The following is a 15,504-nucleotide window of genomic DNA, read 5'->3' on the forward strand; positions in this document are numbered from 1 at the left end:
TTAAGCTGTCTTTTTAAACAACATATTGATGAGTTAGTTCATTAAGATGCTGAGTTGGGGTTTTAGGCTGTGTTTCTGTCTAGACGTTAAGCAGTCTTTTAAACAACATATTGATGAGTTAGTTCATTAAGATGCTGAGTATTAAAAGGGTATTCTATAGAAAGAGGTCAGGCCTCTTGATTAATAGTACAAAGCAGATCATTCAATCGATGTTCTTACTGGTCCCAGACTATGGTGACATCATCTATATGAATGCAGCTGCCACTTCATTAAAGCCATTAGATGCATTTGACCAGAGTGCACTTTGTTTTATTATGGGTACAGGTTCAGTACACGTCCCTGCATTCTCCATCAGGAAGTAGGCTGACCCTCTTTGTGGTCACGTAGGTCCATTCATTGCTCTCTTGGCATTTATAAAGCTCTTTGACAGTAACTCCCTCTGTAGCTAACATCTACAATAACCATTAGAGGTAAGAGTTGGTGTTATCATACACAGTCTCAGGGATGGCTAGCTCTGGGAATTCCTTTGGTCTGTGCTTTCGGTCATGCAATATTTTATTTTTATATATACACTGATCATACCAAACATTTGGAGGGAAAAAAACGTCCTAATATGGACTAGGAACCTCCCCCTTTCCCTCAGAAGAGACTCAATTCGTGTGGGGCATGAACTCTTCAAGGTGTCCAAAGCGTTCCACATGGATGCTGGCACACGTTGACTCCAATGTTTCCCACAATTGTGTAAAGTTGGCTGGATGTCCTTTGGGTTCAGTGGAGGCTCCTCAGAGGAGAAAGGGGAGGACCATCCTCCTGAGTGATTTTCAGAACAAAATAAATTGGTAAAACATTAAAAACATAATTTCTGGATGAAACTATACTAAATATAATCACATCACCAAATAATTGAATAAAACATACTATTTTCCATCCTCCTCAGGGTACATTGACTTCAATAGAAAACCTAGGAGGCTCATGGATCCCAAGCCCTTCCATAGACTTAATCAGTAATTATGACAACTTCCGGAGGACGTCCTCCAACCTATCAGAGCTCTTGCAGCATGAACTGACATGTTGTCCATCCAATGAAAGGATCAAAAAATGAATCCAGTACTCAAAGCATAAGCTACAGCTAGCTAGAACTGCAGTGCATAAAATGTTGTGAGTAGTTGACTCAAAGAGAGAGAAAGATAATTGTTGAACAGTTTTGAACAAATTAATTTATTCCAAAATGAAGGAGAAGCGAGAGAGAGATATATTTTATTTTCCACTTTCATTTTCACTTTCACTTCACTTACTTAGCTAGCAATTGCAGCTAGCTAGTTTAGCCTACTGAAACACCCTGCTCAAACAGAGGGATGCTATGTTAGCTAGCTGGCTATGACTATCCAACACAACACTGGAACTCTTCCAAGTCAAGGTAAGCTTTTGGTTTTACTAATTTATTGCCACCGGGGTCCACCAATGTAAATGCTAAACTGCTTACTGACTGTACACTGTAACGTTACTGCATGATTGTAGCAGGTTTACTAACGCGTTAGTTCTATTAGCTCTGTTGACTATGATGTTACTTTAGCTAATATGGTGACAACGATGTAGGCTGTGTGTTTCAGTTATGAAATGGTTTGGCTTGTAAATGTTTTCTTTCCTGGTCACATACAGCTGATGTGTTGTGCATTGAAGTCCAGAAGCGAAGGGAAAAGGTGAGAGGAGGAGAGAAGGAATACAAAGTGGCTGTTATGAAAGTGAACTGTGGTGTATTCATTCTCCCGATTCTGTTGACAAAGGTTTCTTAAACAGAAAAAAACGGGATAAACATGCCTGAATTTGTCAAATAAAATCAAACTTTATTTGTCACATGCGCCGAATACAACAAGTGTAGACCTTACAGTGAAATGTTTACTTACAAGCCCTTTAACTAACAGTAGAGTTCAAGAAGAGTTAAGAACATTTGAGCAAATGAACTAAAGTAAAAAATAATAAAAAGTAACACAATAAAATAACAATAACAAGGCTGTATACAGGGGGTACTGGTACCGAGTCAATGTGGAGGCTATATACAGGGGCTACTGGTACCGAGTCAATGTGGAGGCTATATACAGGGGGTACTGGTACAGAGTCAATGTGGAGGCTATATACAGGGGCTACTGGTACCGAGTCAATGTGGAGGCTATATACAGGGGGTACTGGTACCGAGTCAATGTGGAGGCTATATACAGGGGGTACTGGTACCGAGTCAATGTGGAGGCTATATACAGGGGGTACTGGTACCGAGTCAATGTGGAGGCTATATACAGGGGCTACTGGTACCGAGTCAATGTGGAGGCTATATACAGGGGGTACTGGTACCGAGTCAATGTGGAGGCTATATACAGGGGGTACTGGTACCGAGTCAATGTGGAGGCTATATACAGGGGGTACTGGTACAGAGTCAATGTGGAGGCTATATACAGGAGGTACTGGTACCGAGTCAATGTGGAGGCTATATACAGGGGGTACTGGTACCGAGTCAATGTGGAGGCTATATACAGGGGGTACTGGTACCGAGTCAGTGTGGAGGCTATATACAGGGGGTACTGGTACCTAGTCAATGTGGAGGCTATATACAGGGGGTACTGGTGCCAAGTCAATGTGGAGGCTATATACAGGGGGTACTGGTACCTAGTCAATGTGGAGGCTATATACAGGGGGTACTGGTACCAAGTCAATGTGGAGGCTATATACAGGGGGTACTGGTACCAAGTCAATGTGCAGGGGTACAGGTTAGTCGAGGTAGTTTGTACATGTAGGTAGGGGTGAAGTGACATTTCATAGATAATAAACAGCGAGTAGCAGCAGTGGACAAAACAAATGGAGGGGTCAATGTAAATAGTCCAGGTGGCCATTTAATTAATTGTTCAGCAGTCTTATGGCTTGGGGGTAGAAGCTGTTAAGGAGCCTTTTGGTTCTAGACTTGGCGCTCCGGTACCGCTTGACGTGCGGGAGCAGAGAAAACAGTCTATGACTTGGGTGACTGGAGTATCTGATTTTTTGTTGGGCTTTCTTTATATAGGTCCAGGATGGCAGGAAGCTTGACCCCAGTGATGTTCACAACCCTCTGTAGTGCATTACGGTCAGATGCCATGCAGTTGCCATACCAGGCGGTGATGCAACCGGTCAGGATGCTCTCGATGGTGCAGCTGTAGAACTTTTTGAGGATCTGGGGACCCATGCCAAATGTTTTCACTCTCCTGAGGTGGAAAAGTTGTTGTTGTGCCCTCTTCACGACTGTCTTGGTGTGTTTGGACCATGATAATTAGTTGGTGATGTCTTCACGACTGTCTGTCCATGTGTCACTGTCTGTCACCTAAAAAATATATCTCGACCTGTGTGCACCTACGTTCTAAACTTCCATTCATAGGCTAGGTTGTAGCAATCTCATGATGGGTATAGGGAAAATTCTAGTATCATATAGTAGCCTAAACCTGTTGCTGTTACATTGAACAGGGTGAATGGAATATGAATGACAGTCATCCAATATGCTGTAATAGAAATAAGGCCATGCTCATGAGAAAACAAATCACATGGGAAGCTGGAAAAACCCAGCAGCATTGCAGTTCTTGACACAAACCTGCGCCTGGGACCAACTACCATACCCTGTTCAAAGGCTCTTAACTATTTTGTCTTCCCCATTCCCCCTCTGAATGGCACACATGCACAATCCATGTCTCATTTGTCTCAAGTCTTTAAAATCCTTATTTCAGCCATCTCCTCCCCTTCATCTACACTGATTAAAGTGGATTTAACTTGTGACATCAATAAGGGATCGTAGCTTTAGCCTGGATTCACCTGGTCTTTCTAAGTCATGGAAGGAGCAGGTGTTCTTAATGTTTTGTAGACTCCGTGTAAAGCACTACAGATTTTTTTTATTTATTTATTTTTTTTATTTCACCTTTATTTAACCAGGTAGGCTAGTTGAGAACAAGTTCTCATTTACAACTGCGACCTGGCCAAGATAAGGCATAGCAGTGTGAACAGACAACACAGAGTTACACATGGAGTAAACAATTAACAAGTCAATAACACAGTAGAAAAAAGGGGAGTCTATATATACATTGTGTGCAAAAGGCATGAGAAGGTAGGCAAATAATTACAATTATGCAGATTAACACTGGAGTGATAAATGATCAGATGGTTATGTACAGGTAGAGATATTGGTGTGCAAAAGAGCAGAAAAAAAAATTAAAAAAAATAAAAACAGTATGGGGATGAGGTAGGTGAAAATGGGTGGGCTATTTACCAATAGACTATGTACAGCTGCAGCGATCGGTTAGCTGCTCAGATAGCAGATGTTTGAAGTTGGTGAGGGAGATAAAAGTCTCCAACTTCAGCGATTTTTGCAATTCGTTCCAGTCACAGGCAGCAGAGAACTGGAACGAAAGGCGGCCAAATGAGGTGTTGGCTTTAGGGATGATCAGTGAGATACACCTGCTGGAGCGCGTGCTACGGATGGGTGTTGCCATCGTAACCAGTGAACTGAGATAAGGCGGAGCTTTACCTAGCATGGACTTGTAGATGACCTGGAGCCAGTGGGTCTGGCGACGAATATGTAGCGAGGGCCAGCCGACTAGAGCATACAAGTCGCAGTGGTGGGTGGTATAAGGTGCTTTAGTGACAAAACGGATGGCACTGTGATAAACTGCATCCAGTTTGCTGAGTAGAGCAATCAAGTGCTATTTGCATGTGCTGCATTTGCTCTCTTGTTTACAGCGGGGTTGGGAAATTCCAGACCTCGAGGGCCTGATTAGAGTCACAGTTTTGCCCCAGCCCCAGCTAACACACCAGACTCCAATAATCACCTAATCATGATCTTCAGTTTAGAATGCAGTTTGATTAATCAGCGGTGTTTGCGGGATGGAGAAAAAGTGTGACATCAATCAGGCCCCGAGGACTGGAGTTGCCCACCCCTGGTTTACAGGATGATTTGTATCTTAAAGAGCGTAGCTTTAAGGGATTAGTACCATCACATCTAGATAAAAACGAATGTGAAAAATGAACAGTGTATTAAAACACAACCTATTCATGGAAGTATTTATTCATCATTTACAAATCCATTAAGCTTCTACTTCGGTGTACAGGAAATCATTATTTGTAAGACGTAAGAGAAAATATATCAGCTTATTGTTAAATTATTATGATGCTCTATCCAATACAAAAAGTGTAATAACTATTGTTTCCAAACTGCGTTACCCACTCCAGTCAGCAGATGGCGATGAGCGTCTTTCAGGTGATGATTCTTTCGTGACGTATAATGGACTGGACGGGACGCTTCTTCAGGAACAACAACACGGCTACTCTTTCAACCACCTCGGTAGCTTGCAAGCCAACATAAAACCGAAAGATTGACACTTTAGACCATGTTAATGTACATTAGCTAATCTCAGTGTTGTAAACGCAGTTAAATTGATGTATCAACTGGTTAACTTTAACGTAATTTGCATGTTCAATTTGCAAAGTTGTTAATTAAACACTGATACTGAGCCAAGTCGCTAATGCTACCTTACAAGCACTAGGCTAGTCGCTAATTCTAACATCCCGGACCATGAGTTCACTAAACTACTCCTCCCCTGCTAAAGAAGAGGAGGCCTGCTGTATGCAGAATGAAGCTTTGGGGCTGAACATTGTCGTGAAAGAAGAAGATGATGTTATTGAGGAAGAACATTTTAGAGAGGAAGAGGATGCTATCGCAGAAGAGGTGAAGAAGGAAGACGTTTTGAGTGTGAAAGAGGAGGAGACAGCATATCTGATTAACACCAGTGAGTACTGTCTTAAACAGGGGCACAAACTATGCCGTTGTTGAACTAATGTGGGGTTTTAAAGTGGCATTCTACTGAAGTTCTACACTTGAATATGTTGATCAGTACTTTATAAATTGTTCAAGGGTCAATCTGCCTTTGGTACATATATTTTGGGGTCTTTTTAAATTAGATTTATTGAAATCTCCATGTGGTCTACATTAAAGTGCATCTCATCTAATATAACAGGCTTTTAAAATGCAATATTGGTGCATAATTTATACTTAAAATATCAAAGGGATGCAACAGGCCATTTCGTGGAACAACCCTTTAACATTTGCATTTTAGGCCTGTTTAGAGATATTAATGCCTCGTCTAAGACTTTATGATTTTAATAGACAGTCATAAGTTAACTATCTGTTTGATGTTCTTGTTAATAGACGGTCTGTTTGATGTTCTTGTTCACACAGGAGAGAGACATGACTATTATGGATCCTCTGGGGAGCCTCAAAAACATCCTGATGCTGACGAGGCAGAGAAGATTCTCTCCGGATCAGAACACCAGATGGTACAGATTGGTCTTTTCTAGCATTCAGCTTGCTCTATCAGGCTCATGGCTGGGTTTCTGTAAAGCACTTCGTGACATAAGCATTCATAATGATATGTGTCTGTGTCCCCTCTTTATGGTTACCAGGACAACAATAGCCCTTCCTCCCTCCCGGAGTCCCCATGTCGTGTCTCTCCCGGTAGCACCTTACTGCTGGGTATGAAGAGGTTGTCTGTGCTGCTGGTGGACTGCAGGAAAACAACGGGGCTGAGTGGAACTGTGAGAGGTGGAGAAGAGAAGAAAGCATCAGATTTGACTCATCAAAGTAAGTGCTGGAGTTTAGTTTGAACAAATAAAATAGATCTGCCCACTGATATCTGTTCCCGGGACAACCAGCAGAGTTCTGTTAGTTGACAGGAAGATAGACTGATGCATATGGATGTTATGAATATCATAACACTGAAAAAGGATTCTGCCAATGAAAAGAGAGAAACCAATAGACCATATAAAACCTTGATGAAAGGTAGCTTTAGAGAGAAACCAATAGACCATATAAAACCTTGATGAAAGGTAGCTTTAGAGAGAAACCAATAGACCATATAAAACCTTGATGAAAGGTAGCTTTAGAGAGAAACCAATAGACCATATAAAACATTGATGAAAGGTAGCTTTAGAGAGAAACCAATAGACCATATAAAACCTTGATGAAAGTTAGCTTTAGAGAGAGTTTCTAGATGAGGTGTATGTTTTCCAGAAACCTTCCCTAAATACATTATGGATGTGACATTGCCTGTCCCAGTCAATCCTCTTTCTTTACACGAGTCTAGAACAGGCAAACAAAACTCAAGACACTTCAATGTGGTCTGTATTGCTTCATTAACATCTGATCTACAGGACTTGTTAAACTGGCAAATATATATTTTAAAACCAGCTTCTTTTTTTTGTCTTGGCCTCCATCTCTGTAATGGACAAAATTAATTAATTTCCTTCTAACAGGTCAAATGAAGCCTGAACTCCAACATACAGACCTTAACAGAACATGGTTTCATATATATATACTATATAGACCTTAAAGAACATGGTTTAATATATATACTATATAGACCTTAACAGAACATGGTTTAATATATATATACTATATAGACCTTAAAGAACATGGTTTAATATATATATACTATATAGACCTTAAAGAACATGGTTTAATATATATATACTATATAGACCTTAAAGAACATGGTTTAATATATATACTATATAGACCTTAACAGAACATGGTTTAATATATATACTATATAGACCTTAACAGAACATGGTTTAATATATATATATATATACTATATAGACCTTAACAGAACATGGTTTAATATATATATATACTATATAGACCTTAACAGAACATGGTTTAATATATATATACTATATAGACCTTAACAGAACATGGTTTAATATATATATACTATATAGACCTTAAAGAACATGGTTTAATATATATACTATATATAGACCTTAACAGAACATGGTTTAATATATATATATATATACTATATAGACCTTAAAGAACATGGTTTAATATATATATTAATATATATATATATATATATATACTATATAGACCTTAACAGAACATGGTTTAATATATATATTAATATATATATATATATATATACTATATAGACCTTAAAGAACATGGTTTAATATATATATACTATATAGACCTTAAAGAACATGGTTTAATATATATATACTATATAGACCTTAAAGAACATGGTTTAATATATACTATATAAACCTTAACAGAACATGGTTTAATATATATATACTATATAGACCTTAAAGAACATGGTTTAATATATACTATATAGACCTTAAAGAACATGGTTTAATATATACTATATAGACCTTAAAGAACATGGTTTAATATATACTATATAGACCTTAAAGAACATGGTTTAATATATACTATATAGACCTTAACAGAACATAGTTTAATATATATATATATATATATATATACTATATAGACCTTAAAGAACATGGTTTAATATATATACTATATAGACCTTAACAGAACATGGTTTAATATATATATATATATATATATATATATATATATATATATATATACTATATAGACCTTAAAGAACATGGTTTAATATATATATATATATACTATATAGACCTTAAAGAACATGGTTTAATATATATATACTATATAGACCTTAAAGAACATGGTTTAATATATATATACTATATAGACCTTAAAGAACATGGTTAAATATATATATACTATATAGACCTTAACAGAACATGGTTTAATATATATATACTATGCAGACCTTAAAGAACATGGTTTAATATATATATATATATACTATATAGACCTTAACAGAACATGGTTTAATATATATATACTATGCAGACCTTAAAGAACATGGTTTAATATATATATATATACTATATAGACCTTAACAGAACATGGTTTAATATATATATACTATGCAGACCTTAAAGAACATGGTTTAATATATATACTATATAGACCTTAACAGAACATGGTTTAATATATATATACTATATAGACTTTAAAGAACATGGTTTAATATATATATATATATATATACACTATATAGACCTTAAAGAACATGGTTTAATATATATATATACTATATAGACCTTAAAGAACATGGTTTAATATATATACTATATAGACCTTAAAGAACATGGTTTAATATATATATATACTATATAGACCTTAAAGAACATGGTTTAATATATATATACTATATAGACCTTAACAGAACATGGTTTCATTTGGAAATTATTAACTTTATTGATTTCATGTGTAACTGACGCCAGTGTGCTGCTAACAGTTTAGTTTCCTCCACTGTCCCCATACTGGACTCAAACTAGTGATCCTCTACTTCTCAACACACGTGACCGTCCTCCTTGATAATGAACTCTATTCAGAGTGCTAGAGCCACAACACTCACTACAGCACAATAAGGGGTCTGTGTATTTAACAGATGCTGAGATCAGAAACAAATCAGTCCCTTTGTTGCTCTGTTTCAGAGCTACTCTGCTCTCTGAGGAAGGAAAGCCTTTTCAACTCTAAAGGTGTATTTGTCTGCCATTTAGGCTGCAACAACGATACAGTGGAACCCCCTGATCTGTTGTTTTATGAAGGGTCACCTACTCCCGGTACCCAAACAGCTAGTCCCATCCTGGGATTTTTATCTTGTGCTTGAGGCCATGTAGCATCTAATGATGAAACATTATGGAGTCTTAAAGGAGGCCTGTAGCATCTAATGATGAAACATTATGGAGTCTTAAAGGAGGCCTGTAGCATCTAATGATGAAACATTATGGAGTCTTAAAGGAGGCCTGTAGCATCTAATGATGAAACATTATGGAGTCTTAAAGGAGGACTGTACCATCTAATGATGACACATTATGGAGTCTTAAAGGAGGACTGTAGCATCTAATGATGACACATTATGGAGTCTTAAAGGAGGCCTGTAACATCTAATGATGAAACATTATGGAGTCTTAAAGGAGGACTGTAGCATCTAATGATGAAACATTATGGAGTCTTAAAGGAGGACTGTAGCATCTATTGATGAAACATTATGGAGTCTTAAAGGAGGACTGTAGCATCTAATGATGAAACATTATGGAGTCTTAAAGGAGGCCTGTAACATCTAATGATGAAACATTATGGAGTCTTAACTTCTTATGGCTAACATTCCGCTGAAAAGGCAGAGCGTGAAATTCAAAAATATTTTTTTGAAATATGTAACTTTCATGCATTCACAAGTGCAATACACCAAATTAAAGCTTAGCCTGTTGTTAATCTCCCCATCGTGTCCGATTTCAAAAAAGCTTTACAGCGAAAGTACATCATATAATTATGTTAGATCAGAGCCTCGTCACAAAAACACACACAGCCATTTTCCAGCCAAAGAGAGGAGTCACAAAAAGCAAAAATAGAGAGAAAATTAATCACTAACCTTTGATGATCTTCATCAGATGGCACTCATAGGACTTCATGTTACACAATACATGTATGTTATGTTCCAAAAAGTTCATATATATATCCAAAAATCTCAGGTTACATTGGCGCTTTATGGTCAGTTATGTTGTGCCTCGAAAACATCCGGCGAATTTTCAGAGAGCCACATCAATTTACAGAAATACTCATATTAACTTTAATAAAAGATACAAGTATTATGCACATAATTATAGATATACTTCTCCTTAATGCAACTGCTGCGTCAGATTTCAAAAAAGCTTTACGGAAAAAGCAAACCATGCAATAATCTGAGTATGGCGCTCAGACACAACAACAAGCCATGCAGATACCCGCCATGTTGTGGAGTCAGAAATAGCGTTATAAATATTCACTTACCTTTGATCTTCATCAGAATGCACTCCCAGGAATCACAGTTCCACAATAAATGTTTTTTTGTTTGTTTGATGAAGTCCATCATTTATGTCCAAATACCTCCTTTTGTTAACGCGTTTGGTAAACAAATCCAAACTCACGAGGCGCGGGCAAGTCCAGGCGAAAGTTCAGACAAAAAATTCAAAAAGATATATTACAATTCGTAGAAACATGTCAAACGATGTGTAGAATCTATCTTTAGGATGTTGTGAACATAAATCTTCGACAATGTTCCAACCAGAGAATCCTTTGTCTTTAGAATTGCAATGGAACGCAGGTCGCTCTCACGTGTAAGCGTGTGATCAGCTCATGCTACTCTGGCAGACCTCTGGTTGAAACAGCTCTCATTCCCCCCTCCTTCACAGTAGAAGCCTCAAACAACGTTCTAAAGACTGTTGACATCTAGTGGACGCCGTAGGACGTGCAATATGACCCCAAAGACAATGTATATTCGATAGGCAATGAGTTGACAAACCTCAGATTTCCCACTTCCTGATTGGATTTTTCTCAGGTTTTTGCCATAAGAGTTCTGTTATACTCACAGACATCATTCAAACAGTTTTAGAAACGTCTGAGTATTTCTTTCCAATGTGCATAATAATATGCATATATTAGCTTCTGGGCCTGAGGAGCAGGAAGTTTACTCTGGGCACGCTTTTCATCTGAACGTGAAAATGCTGCCCCCTATCCCAAACAGGTTAAAGGAGGACTGTAGCATCTAATGATGAAACATTATGGAGTCTTAAAGGAGGCTTGTAGCATCTAATGATGAATTACTATGGCGTCTGATGCTTTAAAGGAGAAGTTTACCCAAAATCCAGAAACTCCTAAGTGATTCCATACATTGAAACTAGTCCCGTGGATTTTTCCCCGTGGATTCTCTCTCCCTGTAGTGCTGTACTGAAACAGCTGCAAAACGTGACTCGTGACGTTGCTGGATGCGGGCTTCACCCTGTTGCTTTGCCAGTTAATTTGTTAATTTGTTATTACAGCTGTGGCCTTTGTCTTTCACCTGGAGTTGTTTGTTTATGTCTGAGAAAAAAAAAACACTTTTCAACATATACAAAATAAACTCAGCAAAAAAAATTACAGATATTTTTCAGAACCTTGTCTTTCGAAGATTATTCGTAAAATTCCAAATAACATCACTGATCTTCATTGTAAAGGGTTAAATCACTAACCTTTGATAATCTTCATCAGATGACACTCAATACATTAATGTTTTGTTCAATAATATGCATATTTATATCCACAAATCTCGGTTTACATTGACGCCATGTTCAGAAATGCCTCCAAAATATCCAGAGTAATTACAGAGAGCTACGCCAGATAACAGAAATACTCATCATAAACTTTGACGAAAGATACATGTTTTACATATAATTAAAGATACACTGGTTCTTAATGCAACCGCTGTGTCAGATTTTAAACGTTACGAAAAAAGCATACCATTCAATAATCTGAGACGATGCTCAGAAGTAAATATATTTCTCCGCCATGTTGGAGTCAACAGAAATACGAAATTACATCATAAATATTCCCTTACCTTTGATGATCTTTCATCAGAATGCAGTGCAAGGAATCCGAGTTCCACAATGAATCATTGTTTTGTTCCATAATGTCCATTACTAGTGTCCAATTAGCTACTTTTGCTAGCACGGTTAGTTCACATGTCCAAAAGCTGCCGCTGGTCCAGGCGAACTCGGACAAAAACTTCAAAATGTTATATTCCAGGTCGAATAAACTGGTCAAACTAAGTAGAGAATCAATCTTCAGGATGTTATTATCATATATATCCAATAACGTTCCAACCGGAGCATTCGTTTTTGTCTGCAGAGTAATGGAACGCAGGCGATATCAACAGTAATGTGCGCAACCAGGAACGGGCATTCTGACAGACCACTGACTCATTCCCCTTCCATCAAGTCCCACATCACACGAGAGGCTTCATTCCACGTTCTACTGACTGTTGACATCTGTTTTCTATCCAATAGTAATAATAATATGCATATATTAGCATCTAGGACAGAGTAGGATGCAGTTCATTATGGGCACACAATTCATCCAAAGTGAAAATGCTGCCCCTTATCCCTAACAGGTTTAAACGCTGTTTCCCGTGCTTGTTCAATGAACCATAAACAATTAATGAACATGCACCTGTGGAACGGTTGAACATGCACCTGTGGAAAGACACAAACAGCTTGCAGACGGTAGGCAATTAAAGTTACAGTTATGAAAACTTAGGACACTAAAGTGGCCTTTCTACTGACTCTGGAAACACCAAAAGAAAGATGCTCAGGGTCCCTGCTCATCTGCGTGAATGTGCCTTAGGCATGCTGCAAGGAGGCATGAGGACTGCAGATGTGGCCAGGACAATAAATTGCAATGTCCGTACTGTGAGACGCCTAAGACAGCGCTACAGGGAGACAGGGAGACAGGATGGACAGCTTATCATCCTCGCAGTGCCAGACCAAGTGTAATAACACCTGCCCCGGCTCGGTACAACCGAACATCACACCTGCGGGACAGGTACAGGATGGCAACAACAACTGCCAGAGTTACACCAGGAACGCACAATCCCTCCATCAGTGCTCAGACTGTCCTCAATAGGCTGAGAGAGGCTGGACTGAGGGCTTGTAGGCCTGTTAAAAGGCAGGTCCTCACTAGACATCACTGGCAACAACGTCGCCTCTGGGCACAAACCCACCGTCACTGGACTAGACAAGACTGGCAAAAACTGCTCTTCACTGACAAGTCACGGTTTTGTCTCCAGGGGTGATGGTTGGATTCGCGTTTATCATCGAAGGAATGAGCATTACACCGAGGCCTGTATTCTGGAGCGGGATCGATTTGGAGATGAAGGGGCAGTCATGGTCTGGGGCGGTGTGTCACAGCATCATCAGACTGAACTTGTTGTCATTGCAGGCAATCTCAACGCTGTGTGTTACAGGGAAGACATCCTCCTCCCTCATGTGGTACTTCCTGCAGGCTCATCCTGACATGACCCTCCAGCATGACAATGCCACCAGCCAAACTGCTCATTCTGTGTGTGATTTCCTGCAAGAGCGGAATGTCAGTGTTCTGCCATGGCCAGCGAAGAGCCCGGATCTCAATCCAATTGAGCACGTCTGGGACCTGTTGGATCAATCTTAAGTTTGCTGAAAATAAACGCAGTTGACAGTGAGAGGATGTTTCTTTTTTTTTATGAGTTTAGATTGGCGAGATGGATTTTTTTTTTTAATTTTAGAATAATGCTGAAATGTAACAAAATATGGAAAAGGTGAAGGGGTCTGAATACTTAACGAATGCACTGTGTCTGTGTGTATACTGAACCAAAATATAAACAGCAATTTAAACGATTTACAGTTCATATAAGTCAGTCATTGTAAATAAATACATTAGGCCCTAATCTATGGACTTTACATTTACATGCCACACCTGTAAGGTGGATTAATTATCTTGGCAAAGGAGAAATGTTCACTAACAGGAATGTAAACAAATTTGTGCACAATATTTTTGAGAAATAAGCTCCTTTACTTATGGAAAAATTCTGGGGTCTTTTATTTCAGTTCATAAACATTATTATATATTCGATGGCTAAACAGTATTAATACAATCTTGTAATTTTTCTCAGTGTCCACCCTATCTACAACAGGCAAATATTACTGATGTGCTTTGTGTCTGTCTCCAATGTAAAAATATATATAAAAATGGACATTCCTGCAGTCAGCATGCCAATTTCACGCTCCCTCTGAGTCATCTGTGTCATTGTTGTGACAAAACTGCACATTTTAGAGTGGCCTTTTATTCTCCCCAGCACAAGGTGCACCTGTGTAATGATCATGCTGTTTAATCAGCTTCTTGATATGCCACACTTGTCAGGTGGATGGTTTATCTTGGCAGAGAATAAATGTTAACTAACTGGGATGTAAAACATTCTGCAGTCTTTTGTTTCAGCTCATGAAACATCCAACACTTTACATGTTGCGTTTATATTGTTGTTTATTGTAGTTACTATCAGTTTTAGGAACATCTTTCCAAATATTTCACCTTATTTTTTACTTTACACAAAATATGACATCGGTGATAATCAAAATGTTGAAAACCTGTGAACGTCTAAATAATAAATTGGGCCATTTAAACAGCAGGTGTCGAACCCTTTCAACAACGGATAGATTTTACTGATGTGCTTTGTGTCTTTGATGTAAAAACAAGTTTTTGATCACACAAAATTACTTCTTTAGTTATTTTATGTTTAACTTCTTGCGTCGAGCATCCGGGAGCGTAATCATAGCCTCAAGCTCATTACCATAATGCAACATTAACTATTCATGAAAATCGCAAATGAAATGAAATAAATATATTGGCTCACAAGCTTAGCCTTTTGTTAACAACACTGTCATCTCAGATTTTCAAAATATGCTTTTCAACCATAGCTACACAAGCATTTGTGTAAGAGTATTGATAGCTAGCATAGCATTAAGCCTAGCATTCAGCAGGCAACATTTTCACAAAAACAAGAAAAGCATTCAAATAAAATCATTTACCTTTGAAGAACTTCGGATGTTTTCAATGAGGAGACTCTCAGTTAGATAGCAAATGTTCAGTTTTTCCAAAAATATTATTTGTGTAGGAGAAATTGCTCCGTTTTGTTCATCACGTTTGGCTAAGAAAACCCCCCGAAAATTCCGTCATTACAACGCCAAACTTTTTTCCAAATTAACTCCATAATATCGACAGAAACA

General features: G+C 38.2%; 1 protein-coding gene across 1 annotated transcript in view; it reads left to right on the forward strand.

The window, feature by feature from the left end:
- LOC110514702 (zinc finger protein 184-like) overlaps positions 1 to 15,504 on the forward strand; it is a 72,906-nt gene that overhangs the window by 22,247 nt on the left and 35,155 nt on the right. The gene's annotated exons all lie outside the window — the stretch shown is intronic.

The sequence above is a fragment of the Oncorhynchus mykiss genome, chromosome 17, assembly GCF_013265735.2.
Source record: "Oncorhynchus mykiss isolate Arlee chromosome 17, USDA_OmykA_1.1, whole genome shotgun sequence".
NCBI classification, from domain to species: Eukaryota; Metazoa; Chordata; class Actinopteri; order Salmoniformes; family Salmonidae; genus Oncorhynchus; species Oncorhynchus mykiss.